The sequence below is a fragment of the Vicia villosa genome, linkage group LG3, assembly GCF_029867415.1.
Source record: "Vicia villosa cultivar HV-30 ecotype Madison, WI linkage group LG3, Vvil1.0, whole genome shotgun sequence".
NCBI lineage: Eukaryota > Viridiplantae > Streptophyta > Magnoliopsida > Fabales > Fabaceae > Vicia > Vicia villosa.
Genome location: NC_081182.1, coordinates 16,833,946 through 16,852,042, shown reverse-complemented (window position 1 = coordinate 16,852,042; position 18,097 = coordinate 16,833,946). Strand labels below are relative to the sequence as shown.

Below are 18,097 nucleotides of genomic sequence, written 5' to 3'. Positions count from 1 at the left end.
TCACTTTAGTTCCCAAACCATAAATGTGAGGAAGCTTTCCATTGTTTACATATGCTGGAGGCCACAATCTTTGTTTTAACTGGATTTTATTATGCTTAATCTTTTGTTTATGTTGATTTTATGAAAGCATGAAAAGGATCAAGGCATTTTTTTCATTTTGAGCACAACCACCTTAACTAAATAGTCAATTCACCTTGTAAGTGTGTGAACATTTGTTAACCCTTTTGAGCCTTTTTGTCAATATCCATGTTGTTTTTGCTAAATGCTTATCTTTGAGTGTTTAGTTCTCATTTTTGCATGGATGATTGATTCTTTGTTTTCTTGAACCCTCAACCATGATTTTTGGTATGAATTTTTACCTTGCCTTAGAAAGTAGGGAGTATTCATATGATGGTGTGGTTGAATTCAAGTTGGGGAAAAATGATTGCTACTTATGTGGTTGTTGCTATGAGGTTGAAAAGAAAGAAAAAAAAAAGAAAAAAACGTGAAAAGAAAAAGAAAGAAAAAAGTGAAAAAGTTTTGAAAAAGAAAAAGAAAAGAGAAGCGAATAATTGTGCTAATAAGTATTGTGATTGGTTTGAGAAACTTGTGGTTATGGAAGAAGTTTAGTCGAGGTTTTGTTGTTTGAATCTTTGGTGGATTGATCACTCCCTTAGGTTTAGGCAAGTTTTTGTTTCGATTAGCCTTAGGATATATCCCTTGTTTGTTAACCAAGCCACATTACAACCTTGAAAAGTCCTTGTGATTCTTGCTTTTGTATCTTCAATGTGATTTTTAGATGAGTGCATAATTTAATCTTTTGTTTGCAAGATTGTTGGATGAGTGTTAAAAGTCCTTTACCTTTGTGTGTTCTTCATCCATTGATGAATTTTTACTAGGTGTGATTCATGATGTAAGCATGTATTGTGTTAGAATGTTTTGTATGCTTTTTGTGCTTAGGATTCGTTTCGTTTACATGTTGTCGTTGTAGGATAGTGGTAAGTATTTACTTTGTTTATACGTTTTTGTGTTGAGCCATACATTTGTTTTTGATTTTCAAAACTTGTTGATTCACAATTCTTTGGTTTATTACTTTCAATTCTTTGATTTATTTGACATTGTTTGAGGACAAACAAAGTTTCAAGTTGGGGAGAGTTTGATAAGTGCCAAAATGTAGATATTTTGAGTATATAATTGTGGCACTTATCGATTCTATTCATTCCATTTTTGTAATAAATTCCCCACTTTTATGTAAATATTAGCATAATTGAGTTTTGATTCATTTTATGTATCATTTAATAGTTTTCCCTTTATTTTTATAGGTATTCATGCTTATTGGAGCCTTGAGGAATAAAGTGTCAAAGGCACGGCTTCAATTTCGCAATTTTGGTGAAAGCCCGCTTAGCCACCGTCAAGTGGACTTCCAAAGACTCAAAATAAGGATGACCAAAATCATCATTTTGGTTTCCATTCATTCATTATTGGATAGAGCATTGAATAAGCTTTCCAACGCTTCGAACCGGGCGCAATTCGAAGTTACGGTTCTCGAGTTATGGCGAAAACAAAATCTGATTTTTAGCAGACTCCGCTAAGCGGAGGGGGTCCGCTGAGCGGAGCTCCAGCGGAGCAAATCAGCGTCTGGATGCAATTTTGAGTCCGCTGAGCGGAGGGGGTCCGCTAAGCGGACCTGCTAAGACAGCAGCTCGTTAAAAGGGGCCAAAATCACATTTTTAGGTAATGGTTTGGGTATTTTTGAGTCCCAACACCATCAACTTCATTCTTAGAGTAGAATTGGCTTAGAAAACAACTTCGGAGGTTGCATAAGGATGATCGGGGGTGGATTGAGCGTCGAACGGAGCTGACAAACTGGGAGATCTTCGGTTCATTTCTCTTCTTCTTTGTGTATTTCTCTTTGGTTGGGTTTTGTTTGTATATTTACTTGAATCTTATGTATATTTACCGATTATAATGTTATATTTAACTTGCTTTACAAATCTGTGTTGATGTTATCTTGGATTTTTGCTCTATGCTGGGGATTTGGGGTGCTTTAGAGATAAACTTCTTGAATCCTTATCTAGGATGATTATCTGTTGGTTCTGAACTCTAGAGATAGATTTAGAGCTAGCATTCACCGATTGTATCTGTACTTAATGCTTTCGTGTTTGAGCGGCGCGCGAGAGATCGCCGACGCGAGAACACGGATGTTCTCGTGACTTCGCGTTAGAGATAACCTTAGTTGTGAGATGATCTCGTTTGTGCTCCAGAGATGGACGCTTATGTGAGAGATACGTGATGACATAGACGAGTATCGTAGGTTGAATATAATGGGTTGGTAAGTGTATGTTTGTGAAGAGTGAATATATTTACATCCCTGATAAGTTCTTTCTCTTCTAAGAATGTGTTTGTTATTCTTTCCTGTCTATATCTTTGTTTACTTTTTGCTCATTCAAACCCAAGCTCGAAACCGTAGAAACTGTTGAATGGCATCTCTCCATCTCTGAGGACGATAAATCCCGGATCAATATTTCCAAATCTTGTTTGTTGCTTGCCCTATACTGCATTCAACACTGATCCAAATTAATATGTATGAAATTGAATCGAATCAGATTGAATTGTTTCAATAAATCATCTGGAATCAAACCGAACCACAACTAAATTTTTATTTTTATTTTATTTTTCCACGTCCATGATATGCCACATTTTCAAACAATGGATTGATAAACTATAATTATATAAATAGTCACTCATATTTCTCTCTTTCAAATTTTTATCTAACAAAAATTCAATTATAATTAGTTAATATAAAATATTCAATCGCAATAAGTATACAAAAACACTTAAATATCAATTTGAAAAATATCAATGCATAATTTTATTAGATTTATTTTGATATGCTCTTAAATTTAACATTTAATTTTTGAGCATTGAACTAAATTTTTATAGACTTAACATGGATATGTGCAAAAACATATTTTTGCAGGGCCTCCTCCACATCTTCCGAAACCTGAATGAGAAGGTTCAGAGCACCATTCTTCACACTCATCAGGGATACAATTAGGTTTGCTTATGTTACATAATTGGCCAGCTTGACAACTCATTATTACAACTATGAAAAAAAAAAGCATAATTACATTCTTATAATTAAGTTTGACAGAGTTAACACCCAAAAAATAAATATTGCTTATAATATAAAAAAAGACAAAATTTAAATACCTGAGAAAATAATAAAAAAGACAAGAATTGGCATGACAGAAAACTTAGTCATTTTGAATAGCTTCAATTTTAATAGAATGAATGAGATGTTTTCTGAGAGTATGCAAACCTCGAATTTATATACAAATAAAAAATATAAAATAATTGAAAAGTTGAAGAGTGATAAATATCTTTTCAAATTTTGTCCATATAAATTATAAACTGAACCTTTTTAATATTTTAAATTAATACATATTAAGTCAATATTCTTAATATTTTATATTAATTATTAAAAATTATAGAAAAGAAAAGATAAATTCAAACATAATAAATTTTTTTCAACGATTTAAAATTGTATATTGATTTCAATATTATTTTGGTCCACCTACTTTATGTCATTCAAAGAATTATTATCTCTATTTTACATTTTAAATAGTTTTAGTCTTTTTTCTTACTTTTTCCACTTAAAGTTCATAATTTATCCATTTCTATAATGAAGCATAACTTATACAAATTTAGACCCACATATCAACTTTCGGGAAAAAATTCCTTTATTGCTACCCTATGTAAATATATATTCATTCAATATGTCATTTTTTATATTTTTTAAAAATAAAAAATATACCACTTTAAGATGCCGCCATCCAATATCGAGGCCCTATTTTTATTTTTATTTATTGTCATTTTTATTTTTTTTTTAAAATTGAAAAATAATTCAATTAATAATTAATTAAATAATGTATTAAAAACATATAAAAAACTAATTAAAAATTTTGAAAAAGTTTTAATTTTAATTGGCAAAGAAAATAAAAATAAAAATTGACATATATTAATTTAATAATCTTTATAGAACATGGATAAAAAGTCGGTTTCGAAAAGTAAAAGTCAATCACGTACATAAGCTTAATGAGAAGGAACAAGAATATCGAAAAATAAAAGTTGGTGCGTGTCTTTTAGGCGAGTGAAAAATTCACTAAAACGGTTCGGTTAAGTCAAAATAGCAATTAAAAATACATGGATAAAAAAGCTCTAACTGATCAAAATGCTATAGTGTACAAAGTTGAAAAAAATAAATGAACATACCAAAATGACCTACGCGCAACGTTGTTCAGTGAATTTTTTTCTGATCGCTTGTAAAATCTGCGAACAAAATTTTTAAGTCTTGGATATTACTTGTCTGTTTTGCAAATTTTATATACTGAGCTACGGTGCGCGTATATCATATTGGTATGGTCATTTAGTTTTTTCAACTTTGTGCAAAATCGCATTTTGATCAGTCAGAGCTTTTTTATGTTGCTATTTTTAATTGTAATTTTAATCTAAACCGAATAGTTTTACGGAACTTTTCAATCGCCTCAATGACACGCACCAACTTTTACTTTTCGATATTCTTGCAAGAGGAATTAATAATAAATCAGGAAAATTTAATTCTAAGTAAAAACATTTGTTTTTTTGATTAATTTATATATTTCATAAAAGAGTGATACTTCATTTAGTAAAGAAGAAATTATATCATCTTGAGAAGAAATTGCAACCCAAAAAAAACCTGTGAATAATAAAAAAAAATAGAAAAGAAAATAACATGGATAAGCTTTTATAATTATTTATTTTTTATTAGTATGATATATTGTGTTGATTTATTATTCAGTATTACTTTTTTAAATACTATTTATAAGTTTAATTTATTTAGTATATATATTTTTATCATTTCATTTGCATCATTCTTAACTGATCATTCTCATTTGTTTATATTATTCTTTAATATACTATATGTTATATATTATTTATTATCATTTTATATTTTTAGTAAAAAAATTATAATTTCTAATTTGGATGATAAAAAGCTGATCCCATTTAATATGTATGAAATTGAATCGAATCAGATTGAATTGTTTCAATAAATCATCTGGAATCAAACCGAACCACAAATAAATTTATATTTTATTTTATTTTTCCACGTCCATGATATGCCACATTTTCAAACAATGGATTGATAAACTATAATTATATAAATAGTCACTCATATTTTTCTCTTTCAAATTTTTATCTAACAAAAATTCAATTATAATTAGTTAATATAAAATATTCAATCGCAATAAGTATACAAAAACACTTAAATATCAATTTGAAAAATATCAATGCATAATTTTATTAGATTTATTTTGATATGCTCTTACATTTAACATTTAATTTTTGAGCATTGAACTAAATTTTTATAGACTTAACATGGATATGTGCAAAAACATATTTTTGCAGGGCCTCCTCCACATCTTCCGAAACCTGAATGAGAAGGTTCAGAGCACCATTCTTTACACTCATCAGGGATACAATTAGGTTTGCTTATGTTACATAATTGGCCAACTTGACAACTCATGATTACAACTATGAAAAAAGAAGAAGCATAATTACATCTATAACTATATATAAAGGGGATATAGAGTTTTGGGCTGGCCTATTTTTATTCCAATTATACCCTTCAAAAACACTTTAATTACTTAAAACAAAAAATAATAGTTTTAATTTTGGGGTGGTTAATATAAAACACTTAAACCTCAACTTCCACTTCCTTTTTAAAATCCACTTCTTTATCTCTTACGGTTACTTAAATTCACACTCAAGAGCAAACTATCATATCTATTTATTTTTTTCTTAACATCTCTTCCTCTCTTTTCTTTATCTTCTAATCTATATTTCCCTTTTCTTTTTAATTCTCAATTTTCTTTTACAGAAACTTGGTAAAACATGATGAAAAGGTCAGGTTGGAATCAAACATCCAATTAATATTTCTTTTCAATTTTTTCATTCACTCCCTCTCTGAGATCCTTCCAAATTAAGGTTCATATTCAAATTATTTTAATTGGTTTTTTACAAATATATTTTCATTCATTGATTTTGATTGATAAATTTTATTATTGTTAAATTTTGTTTTGTTTTGTTGTTTCCATCTTCCAGTGTTTGTGTAATACCCCGATCCTCCGACATAAGTTAATTATCATTTAATTGGTTAAGTGATGATTAGAAGGCATATTGATATTGGCTTATGTTAATTATTTAGAATTATTATGAGAACAAGTGGACTAGTTAGAATTAAAGGGATTTGGTTGGATATGAACAAAATGACATTGTTGTAGATATGGCCTAGTTGGAAGGTAAATTGGGTATTATTCTTCAATTGCATGGTCATAAAGTGGTAGTAAAGACTATATTCTTTCCAAGTCAGAATTTTTGAAGAAGAGAGAGCATAGGAACATGGAAAGAAAGAAGAACTCATGAGGCAAGCTCCATTTTCGCAACTATTGATACAGCTCCACTAAATCAGGTATATCTCCCAACTCGTAACTCCGATCGTAACGATTCTGGTCCCATTGGAAAGCTAACGAATTTCTCTTCGATTTGCACCTATGGTTCGCGTTCATAGCTTGGTTATTGGTGGAGATAAACACATTTGAAGATTGATGATTGATGCTGAAAGTGAGTACAAGAGTGATTACGGGTTTGATCATATTAGAGGTGAAGTGTTGGTCAAAGAGAGAGTTCAATGGCAGCAAGAGTATTCTCATAACCTCCATTAAATCCATGGTGAGTCCTTAGTTAGAGACTTTGGGGAAAATCATGGGAATTGCATGTTTGGGGTTTAGGGATTGTGAGAAATAATTATAAATCCATGACACTAACATGATAATTGTGCTATTTGTTGGTTGTTAATTGTTATTTGTTGGCTGGATATATCTTCAAATCGTGCATGCAGGTGGATTCACGGGGTTAAAATACCCCAGGACAGAACTGATGAGTTCTGCATTTTTCTGTGTCTGCTATGGTCCGCTAAGCGGGCTAAGGCCGCTAAGCAGATGCTGAGCATTTTTCCAGAAATTCACGGTTCCGCTGAGCGGACCCAGTTTGCCTGCTGAGCGGAGGATGCTTTTGTGAAGAAAAATAGAAATCGCGAGCCCGCTAAGCGGACGTGAGGCCGCTAAGCGGGGAAACAATTGAGGTTCGCCCCTGGAAAGCCCGCTTACAGGCCGCTAAGCGGCCAGTGCTGGGCAGAATTACATTTTTCCTTCCCCTGAGGGCAGTTTCGGATTCTAATCGTAATCGGACCCCTCCTTAATTATTAATATGCATATAAATGTCTGAGGAGTGGTGTTTTATGACACACATTACCGATAATTCCATTCATTTTGTTTATGTGGAATATTATACCTAATGTTGGATAAGTTTATTTCATCAATTCCTTTTCTATTCAATTGTGATTGATTTTGATTACCTTGATGAGATAAGTATGGATCCATGTTGATGTCCAATGTTTTGGTTGAACATTCGGATTGGTTTATGTTATGATATTACACTTGATGCGTGTACGTATGCTTGAATCGAAGTGGCCCGGGGTTAGGTTGGGATATACTTCTTACTATGATGTAAGGTATTATCCTGGATCATGTGGTCCGTGGAATAGTCCGATGTTATGATCAGAGGTCGCGCACCTGAGCTACCGTTGTAGTGTTCTCGTGAGTGCCGTGAGGGGCCTATACTCATTGACGATGACACATTTGCGTGCACGGTATGGTGGGGTTATGTGGCCATGTAGGCTATTACATAATGATTGTAACTCACCTCTAGTAAAGTCATGTAGACTAATACTAGGCTTTCGCCCGGTGGGACCATGCGTCAAGGTGGCGGTTTGTACTCGGTATAACCCACTTGCGTGAAGAAGGTTAATGGGACAATGACGCCATTTAGGCTAATGTCATCTCGCGGCCACTTAGGCTTGTGCGAACCCGTTTAACCATCTTGCAGTGAGCTTGTACAAGTCCCTTGACACTAGGCATGGGTGGACTCATCGAGGGTGCGTTCGTTCCATAATCTAGCCGAGGTTTATTACACTTCTTGATTCCCCGTATATGGATACGGGTTTTGCATACTTGTTTGTGATATACTTGTGTGTTTGTATACGATGAGTCCTATGGTGGACGATTCTTTGTTTTCTCCGTACTTGTACCGGATGTGAGGATAACCCCGAATCAATGGTGGATTCGGTTTGTTGATGCATGTACCCTGTAGAACCGAGTGGACCCATAGGATAGGAGGACTCACTGAGATTTAGTAATCTCACCCCAATCAACTTATATTTTTTCAGGTGCAGTTTAGTAGCGTTTGACAGATAGTAGGTTCGGATTGACGACTTAAAGTGGTGATGGCTCGGAGACCTCGTCAGATCTTATTTCCCGCTGTGCAAATCCATGAAGACACATGTTTTGTAATTATTAATATTATTTCATGTTGTATTTATATGGATCCTCTTGTATCTTTAGCTTTGGTATGTACTCAAATACCGATTTTTAACGTTTCATGCATAATATACTAGTCAATTATGTGTGGGGTGTTACAGTTGGTATCAGAGCAGGTCGATTCTCGGCCGAGCCATGAGACATCACTAGCAATTCCTTTCTTCCTCACATGTGAGCGTTGCTTGCCTGATTTTATTGATATCTCATTGAGTCGTTGAACTTGATCAACCCATCGACTAAGTGTGAGACAGTAGAATTACGGCAGAGCCGCCACGAGGACTCGTAAACCTGTAAGTGTCGTGAACCCAAGTAGCAAGGATTAGTTGGGTGGTGAATTGTATGTGGAAGCTGGATTTATTGGACGACGTAAGTAGAAGGGATATTGGAGTTGTCAGACTTAAGGAGAGCGTTTGACGCGAAATAGTGATACTCGAACTACCAAGTATGGATCGAGACAACTAGAACCCCCAGGAATTAGATTGGACGAAGTGAATTTTTATCCAAGTCTTGGTAATGGCAAACAGGATTGAGTAGGAGCCTTGTAGGTGAGATTCTCCGAAGGTGTTGAGCTGGGAATTAGTAGGATTCAGTACCGATGATGTTGTCGGTGTTAAGTATGACGGGTGAGCTGATAGGACAGAATGACCTTTGGAAATGCGGACAGAAGAGTTAGACCTTTCTGATTGTGCTAGTATGGACAGTGATTGGATGGGCGGAGTATTAGATCCTCATACAACTTGAAGTACCCTAAGCAAGAGTGGTTTCCTAGTGAAAGGTTGCTGGAAGGTGCGGATTGGGTAACTTACGATTGGGTGAATCTTGGATACCTGATTGATGGTATAGGGCATGCATTTCCATTCTTATCATTTTGTGCTTAAGTTCTAGAACTACGCTAGATGGAAGACAAAATGAGGTAGAAGCGTGAAGTGCAGTAACCTAAGTTCTTGTTAGTTATAGTTCGTCTGACCTCGAGTGAAGCCATAGAACTACGCTTGGCGTTGGGCGTTCAGCCGAGTAAGAACTAAGATCTATCTGGAACGTCAATAGGATGATCGTAGTTGTGTTGGTTGTTAGGAACCATAGTATTCCTATCTGGACTGAATTATCCTTGGAATCCTATGCATGCGTGGGACGAGTGGGTACGCGCACTGCATGGTAACCCGAAGTTGAACTTCAATCTTCGTGCTTAGCATTTTGGCTTCCCGAGTAAGTAAACCTTGGTGTGTAGCACTCTCAGGTTTTAGCATCCTGAGGAGTGTGATTCGAAGGACTTGAGGAACGATGAGCCTATTGGAAGCCTATTCAGACACTTGTCGGTCGTGACTATAGGATACGCGTGGGGATCATCATACGCCATTAAGGTAGGTTACCTGGATACATGGCCTCGGAGTTGGACCACCATGTCGGTACTACCAGACGAGTATAATGCCACCGTATCGCTATCGTGCACGAGATGCGTGAGTCATCCTTTTGCCGACATGTGTGGGACAAAGGTGACCTGAAGCTCAAGGTAGAATTCTGATTTGGCACTTGTGAGATACAGATCCGGACTCTCATAAGGTACGTGGGATAAGGATCCATATGTCGCGCTCGATAGCAGAGGGATAACTGAGAGGCGATGGTGTGATGGATCAAGATCTGATACTATGCTTATGGAGACTCTGAGTGATCGTACTCGCGTGAGTTAGAGTCAGATTGTACCTTGGGGACGTTCTCGTTTCATGAAGTGTTAGGTTGACAATTTTACGTGAGTGTCTAGAGTGGGACTCGTATGCGGTCATGATATCCTGGTCAGCATGGTGAGTGGCTATCATGTACCATTGGCGACCGGTGATGGAATATGCAAGTTGTATCTTGGATTGGCTTGATGTGTGATGTGTCTGGTAAGGTATTGCTAGATACTCTGAGTGGAGAAGTGTTAATCTTTGTAAAGCAGGGACATTTTGGTCTGAGAACTTCTGAGGAGTTTATAAGAGAGATGTTCGAAATGCAAAGTGCAAAGTGCAATTTCTTGTATTGTGGCTACACTCAGACTGTTGGAAGCACTACAATGAAGGATGCAGCCGTCGAGGAAGTCAGTTTAGTGTCTGATTCAGCGGTGGAACAGACATTAGATGACTGTGTGAATGGAGTGTGGCTATGGGAGAATTGTTATATCAGTAAGTCACACGAGTTATCAGAGGCGATACTACGCTAAGAGAATGAAGCCGTTTGATTGGGGAGAAGCGATGTGGAACTGACAGAGTTGTGGTAAGCTGCAGTACGTTATGAAGGATTAGTTATACCATCTAAGCAACAAGGCTTGTTGGAATGATGGACATAGCAGTTATACGCTTATACGTTGCGGAAATCAGTAACGAAGGACGATTTTTAAGTCAATGGGTGTTTGGTTTTCAATGTCCTGAAACCGAAGCTTGTGCCTAAGTTGTGATAGATGGATCTAACCTGAAATGATAGAGTAGGTGGAGACTTGGTTCTGGGGATTACGCAACTACAAGGAGTAGTAGTCAACAATGAACGCATATGGAGTTCTGGCACGTGTTGTAATTGGACAACTGTAGATAAGGAATTATTGTGTATTTATGGAAACTAAGTGAATTATGGATATAACGTGACTCTGAGGATTTAAAGGTGTGTGACTTGTTGGAATCAGAGTAGCGCAACGGATCAAGGAAGAATCAGATAAGTCTGAGGGGGAAATGAGCGGATTATTTGTGGGATCTTATGTTGGGATGAAAATATTTTCTTGAGGGAAATTGCCGTAGCAGCATTTTGTTCATTCCAATCTCTCGAAGATCCACCATAAGCTCGTGAGGTGTCGTCAATGGGCCAGCCCGGGAATACTTTTTGTGGATGGTGTGCGGACCGATGTTCGTAAGTCATCAGTTTAGCTTGTAAGTTGCAGGGGTCGGACATAGTATCGTGACCGCCGGAATGCTGAAGACTAGTGGGGATTTTAAGTTGGCGCAAGTTATTGTGGTTATGTCTTGTGTACTGTGATCGTACAGGAAGACTGGTACAATGGTTACAGGTCAGTTGTTAAATTTCACCTCTCATCAGTAGAATCATGTGCGAAGTTGTCGAATGTCAAGGCTATAGTTGCAAGATGATTACACTTTCGCGGTTTACAGTGACAGTTGTTATGTCTAACTGGAGTAAGGATTAAAGTAAGGAGATTCAGTTGTATAAGTAAAGATAAATTTGGGACAATCATCCTAAGACTTTGGGAACCAGAGGTTAAGACCAAGGAATTTGGAGACCACCTAATGACATTGTATGAACTCGAGTGGAGAATAACTTGAAGTGTTATCCCAGAAGCGACGTTGTGGCAGTAATCCTCAAACGGGAAGTAATTCAAAGAGCTGAGTGGATTATTAGAGTTTTTGAAGTTATGGAAATCCAGTGCAGAGCAGTGGAGGTCGAGGACCTTGGAAAGGTCTTATACCATATATGTCAAGACGAAGTATCTGCAGAGATGGGCTGCGCGAGGATTAGAGTTTCTAATCGTGAATAGTGGGACGCAAGTATTTTGGCGGATTATGTTTCTTCGTATGGGATGACCATCAGACAGAGTAGTGGGATTATCTAAAGAGGAATGTGAGTAACATTCTTTCTCTTGGTTGGATAGATATGAAGAGTTGGTTTTCTTGGTGAGCGGAAGGAATTCGAGGACGGATTCTATTTAAGGGGGGGAGAATGTAATACCCCGATCCTCCGACATAAGTTAATTATCATTTAATTGGTTAAGTGATGATTAGAAGGCATATTGATATTGGCTTATGTTAATTATTTAGAATTATTATGAGAACAAGTGGACTAGTTAGAATTAAAGGGATTTGGTTGGATATGAACAAAATGACATTGTTGTAGATATGGCCTAGTTGGAAGGTAAATTGGGTATTATTCTTCAATTGCATGGTCATAAAGTGGTAGTAAAGACTATATTCCTTCCAAGTCAGAATTTTTGAAGAAGAGAGAGCATAGGAACATGGAAAGAAAGAAGAACTCATGAGGCAAGCTCCATTTTCGCAACTATTGATACAGCTCCACTAAATCAGGTATATCTCCCAACTCGTAACTCCGATCGTAACGATTCTGGTCCCATTGGAAAGCTAACGAATTTCTCTTCGATTTGCACCTATGGTTCGCGTTCATAGCTTGGTTATTGGTGGAGATAAACACATTTGAAGATTGATGATTGATGCTGAAAGTGAGTACAAGAGTGATTACGGGTTTGATCATATTAGAGGTGAAGTGTTGGTCAAAGAGAGAGTTCAATGGCAGCAAGAGTATTCTCATAACCTCCATTAAATCCATGGTGAGTCCTTAGTTAGAGACTTTGGGGAAAATCATGGGAATTGCATGTTTGGGGTTTAGGGATTGTGAGAAATAATTATAAATCCATGACACTAACATGATAATTGTGCTATTTGTTGGTTGTTAATTGTTATTTGTTGGCTGGATATATCTTCAAATCGTGCATGCAGGTGGATTCACGGGGTTAAAATACCCCAGGACAGAACTGATGAGTTCTGCATTTTTCTGTGTCTGCTATGGTCCGCTAAGCGGATGCTGAGCATTTTTCCAGAAATTTGCGGTACCGCTGAGCGGACCCAGTTTGCCCGCTGAGCGGAGGATGCTGTTGTGAAGAAAAATAGAAATCGCGAGCCCGCTAAGCGAACGTGAGGCCGCTAAGCGGGGAAACAATTGAGGTTCGCCCCTGGAAAGCCGGCTTACAGGCCGCTAAGCGGCCAGTGCTGGGCAGAATTACATTTTTCCTTCCCCTGAGGGCAGTTTCGGATTCTAATCGTAATCGGACCCCTCCTTAATTATTAATATGCATATGAATGTCTGAGGAGTGGTGTTTTATGACACACATTACCGATAATTCCATTCATTTTGTTTATGTGGAATATTATACCTAATGTTGGATAAGTTTATTTCATCAATTCCTTGTCTATTCAATTGTGATTGATTTTGATTACCTTGATGAGATAAGTATGGATCCATGTTGATGTCCAATGTTTTGGTTGAACATTCGGATTGGTTTGTGTTATGATATTACACTTGATGCGTGTACGTATGCTTGAATCGAAGTGGTCGGGGGTTAGGTTGGGATATACTTCTTACTATGATGTAAGGTATTATCCTGGATCATGTGGTCCGTGGAATAGTCCGATGTTATGATCAGAGGTCGCGCACCTGAGCTACCGTTGTAGTGTTCTCGTGAGTGCCGTGAGGGGCCTATACTCATTGACGATGACACATTTGCGTGCACGGTATGGTGGGGTGGGTTATGTGGCCATGTAGGCTATTACATAATGATTGTAACTCACCTCTAGTAAAGTCATGTAGACTAATACTAGGCTTTCGCCCGGTGGGACCATGCGTCAAGGTGGCAGTTTGTACTCGGTATAACCCACTTGCGTGAAGAAGGTTAATGGGACAATGACGCCATTTAGGATAATGTCATCTCGCGGCCACTTAGGCTTGTGCGAACCCGTTTAACCATCTTGCAGTGAGCTTGTACAAGTCCCTTGACACTAGGCATGGGTGGACTCATCGAGGGTGCGTTCGTTCCATAATCTAGCCGAGGTTTATTACACTTCTTGATTCCCCGTATATGGATACGGGTTTTGCATACTTGTTTGTGATATACTTGTGTGTTTGTATACGATGAGTCCTATGGTGGACGATTCCTTGTTTTCTCCGTACTTGTACCGGATGTGAGGATAACCCCGAATCAATGGTGGATTCGGTTTGTTGATGCATGTACCCTGTAGAACCGAGTGGACCCATAGGATAGGAGGACTCACTGAGATTTAGTAATCTCACCCCAATCAACTTATATTTTTTCAGGTGCAGTTTAGTAGCGTTTGACAGATAGTAGGTTCGGATTGACGACTTAAAGTGGTGATGGCTCGGAGACCTCGTCAGATCTTATTTCCCGCTGTGCAGATCCATGAAGACACATGTTTTGTAATTATTAATATTATTTCATGTTGTATTTATATGGATCCTCTTGTATCTTTAGCTTTGGTATGTACTCAAATACCGATTTTTAATGTTTTATGCATAATATACTAGTCAATTATGTGTGGGGTGTTACAGTTTGATTATGGGTGAATAGTGTTGCTGATATTTGTTTGGGGTAATTATCAAAACAAAGTATAATACCTAAATAGTTTAGGGGATAAACAATTTATGTGAGAATTCATTCTTAAAATGTAAACAATTAATCCCATAATATATGCATGTTATTTTACCGAATATGTGTTATAGTAGATTTCATATTGCAAGTTAAATAAAAATATATACAATGAAAAACATTTATAACCTTTTAATCTTATGGATATCGATATCTTCTTAATCTTTATATGATTTTATCACCAATTATTAATTTTGTGGTTTCTTTTTACTACTAAGTTATATTGTTAATACCATATTAATTAATTATACTTTTTAATCATAATTTGATAGTTACAAAAATAAATAATATATATCTCACCTATTTTCTCTTCTTATAGTCATGGCCACACTATAATGGCAATTTTTTTCAAGTAAAAAAATACACATCAGTAACAGTAAGTCACGCTCTCTAGATCAATCTATATCTCTTTTGTTTCGTTTTTGTTTTTTTTCAATTTTTGTTGTATTTTTTTATTTGTATGTGTTTTTATTTACAGTGTAAAGAGATCATATGCATCAATGGAAAGTCAATAAATCAGTATTTATCTATTACTATATATATAAAAGGGATAGAAGATTTTTTGTTGTATTTTTTTATTTGTATGTGTTTTTATTTAAAATGTAAAGAGATCATATGCATCAATGTAAAATCAATGAATCAATATTTATCTACTTGAGCTGACCTATTTTCATTTTCATTTTCATTTTAATCTTTCAAATATAATTTACTCAATTTAAAAAATAAATTATTAATAAAATGGTGCATTTTTTTATTATTAAGTGAACTGTAATTAGTTATATATTGTGGTTGTGGTAACTGCATAACTTCCAGAGTTGGTTTTTTCACAAAACTATAAATTGGTACAAGTTCATTCAATATAAGTTGGTGGCTATTTAAAAACATCCATACACAGTTCATTCATGTTCATTTGTCTTTTAGTCACCAAAACGCAATTCTCACACTCAGTGATTAATAGATAGTTACGTATAAAAACAATAAATTTGTTTACTTCATTTTTATTAATTTTTTTTTATTTGTTCTGACTTTTTGCAACCTTTATCAATCTTTTGCTTCGTTTTTATGTTTCTTTTTGACAGGTATCATTGATTAAAATGGAAGAAATGAATTGATTTCTCCATTTAAGATGTATCTATGTGTACTCTTTTTTCCCTTATTATATGTGTGGTTGTGAGTACTAATATCTTAGTTTGTGAGATATTACATGGAACTATATTCTCCGGTGCATATAAAGAATTTGGTTTCTTTCATTAAGTTAATAGTGCACAAATATGTGTAATATATATTGGTTTAAAATTTTGATGATTTAATAAATTTTATAAGGAGTTGTGTTTTGGAAAATATATCAACATTTATAAAGTATATTATTAGAATTTTTATGAATGATTGATTCATCATAATTATCGAGAAATATTTGTCATGATATATATACTGATTTGTTAATTCAATGTTAAATGAATAAAATATGGTAATTATGAGGATTATTTGCATATTTTAGCTAATTTGTTAAAATAGAAAATCTTCATTATTGTACCTGTGATTTGATTAAAATCTTCGTAATTTTTTATTTGTTTGTGTTAATTTTTAATATTTATTCTATCATGTTTGGTGATATAAACTTTTAAATGATGATGACATATAATTATATATTTTATATTTATATATCATTTTGTGTTTGACACGTTTAAATTTACTTAAGGCAATTTACCTAAGGCACAACTTGATGATGGTGAGATAAACCGTGATTAAATTGTAAAGATAAATATATTACTCTCATATATTTTTTTTCTTATTTGTTTGTGTTACTTTGTTAGTATTTATTTTATCATGTTTTGTGATATAAACTTTTAAATGATGGTGACATATGATTATGTTTTATATATTGTTTTGTGTTTGACACGTTTAAATTTACTTAAAGCACAATAAGTATAACTTAAAATTAGGCTTAAATAGTGTTTTGATCTCTGTAAGTTGGTGAACTTTTGATTTTTTTTTCCTGCATCTTTTTTTCTTGGATAAAATCCATTTTCCTGTAAATTTTAACTTTATGGACTCAAACCAAAAGAATTTTAACACTAAGGGATCATTTCCAAGAAAAATGAGATAGATAAAAACACGCCAACTTACAGGAACCAAAAGACTATTTAAGCCTTAAAATTATTTGTTTCTATTTTTAGTTTCTATCTTTGACATTTATTTTAAGATTCACTTTTTTTCTTACAACCTATATAAATATTTGAGACAATTTGTTAAAATCGTGCAAATAAATTTTTTGGTGGAAGTACTGTATTTTGAGAGAGAGAGAGAGAGAGAGAGGGGGGGGGGGGGGGATTATTTGAAATGGTGCAAATGAAAATTCCTGAGCCCTGTTTTTTTAGAGAGAGAGACTTTGTTTAACATTTAATTTTTTAAAATTGTTAAATTGGTCTCAAGAACACTTTTTTAGTGATGATTACTCCGGCTTCATTAATAAATTATGAAAACATATTTAAAGTGAATATTTTAACATTTTATTTAATTTTTGAATAATTGTAGTCAAATAAAATCCTTTTAAAGGGACATATGCGAAAAACACCATAAAAGATGTGTTCTCTCAATAGAACTTTATTTCTCAATAGAACTTTATTACTTTAATATCAAATAATAATAAAATTATTATATATAGGAAATTTACTAAAACACTTTTAGAATATATATTTATCATCTTGATTTTAATTCTGCTAATTGCGTCTAAAAAATAATTATTTTTAAGGCGACGTAAAATAAAAACCTAATAAAAATATATACACACATTTATTTTTCGCTGCTGTGCGCATTAAAAAAAGCGGACAAACGGGCACGGGAGTGTCCGTTTGAACGCTAGTTCTTATAATTAAGTTTGACAGAGTTAACACCCAAAAAATAAACATTGCTTATAATATAAAAAAGACAAAATTTAAATACCTGAGAAAATAATAAAAAAGACAAGAATTGGCATGACAGAAAACTTAGTCATTTTGAATAGCTTTAATTTTAATAGAATGAATGAGATGTTTTCTGAGAGTATGCAAACCTCGAATTTATATACAAATAAAAAATATAAAATAATTGAAAAGTTGAAGAGTGATAAATATCTTTTCAAATTTTGTCCATATAAATTATAAAGTGAACCTTTTTAATATTTTAAATTAATACATATTAAGTCAATATTCTTAATATTTTATATTAATTATTAAAAATTATAGAAAAGAAAAGTTAAATTCAAACATACTAAATTTTTTTCAACGATTTAAAATTGTATATTGATTTCAATATTATTTTGGTCCACCTACTTTATGTCATTCAAAGAATTATTATCTCTATTTTACATTTTAAATAGTTTTAGTTTTTTTCTTACTTTTTCCACTTAAAGTTCATAATTTATCCATTTTTATAATGAAACATAACTTATACT

The 18,097-nt window shown here is 34.3% G+C and overlaps 3 long non-coding RNA genes across 4 annotated transcripts; 1 reads left to right on the top strand and 2 right to left on the bottom strand.

Moving 5' to 3' along the window:
• Positions 1-2,827: 2,827 nt before the first annotated feature.
• LOC131655010 (uncharacterized) lies at positions 2,828-3,285 on the bottom strand. Its single transcript, XR_009299624.1, has 2 exons — positions 3,193-3,285; positions 2,828-3,085 (listed from the first exon to the last, which is right to left on the bottom strand). It is a non-coding gene; the product is annotated as an uncharacterized LOC131655010 (long non-coding RNA).
• A 2,010-nt stretch (positions 3,286-5,295) lies between these two features.
• LOC131660459 (uncharacterized) lies at positions 5,296-17,669 on the bottom strand. The gene is made up of 2 exons (XR_009300895.1): positions 17,608-17,669; positions 5,296-5,553 (listed from the first exon to the last, which is right to left on the bottom strand). It is a non-coding gene; the product is annotated as an uncharacterized LOC131660459 (long non-coding RNA).
• Positions 6,092-13,010, top strand: LOC131660458 (uncharacterized). Of its 2 annotated transcripts, none has more exons than XR_009300893.1 (3): positions 6,092-6,490; positions 6,590-6,750; positions 8,306-13,010. It is a non-coding gene; the product is annotated as an uncharacterized LOC131660458 (long non-coding RNA). The 2 variants fall into 2 exon arrangements; XR_009300894.1 differs by having other exon boundaries at positions 6,092-6,750; positions 8,306-12,514; positions 12,614-13,010.
• Positions 17,670-18,097: the final 428 nt, after the last annotated feature.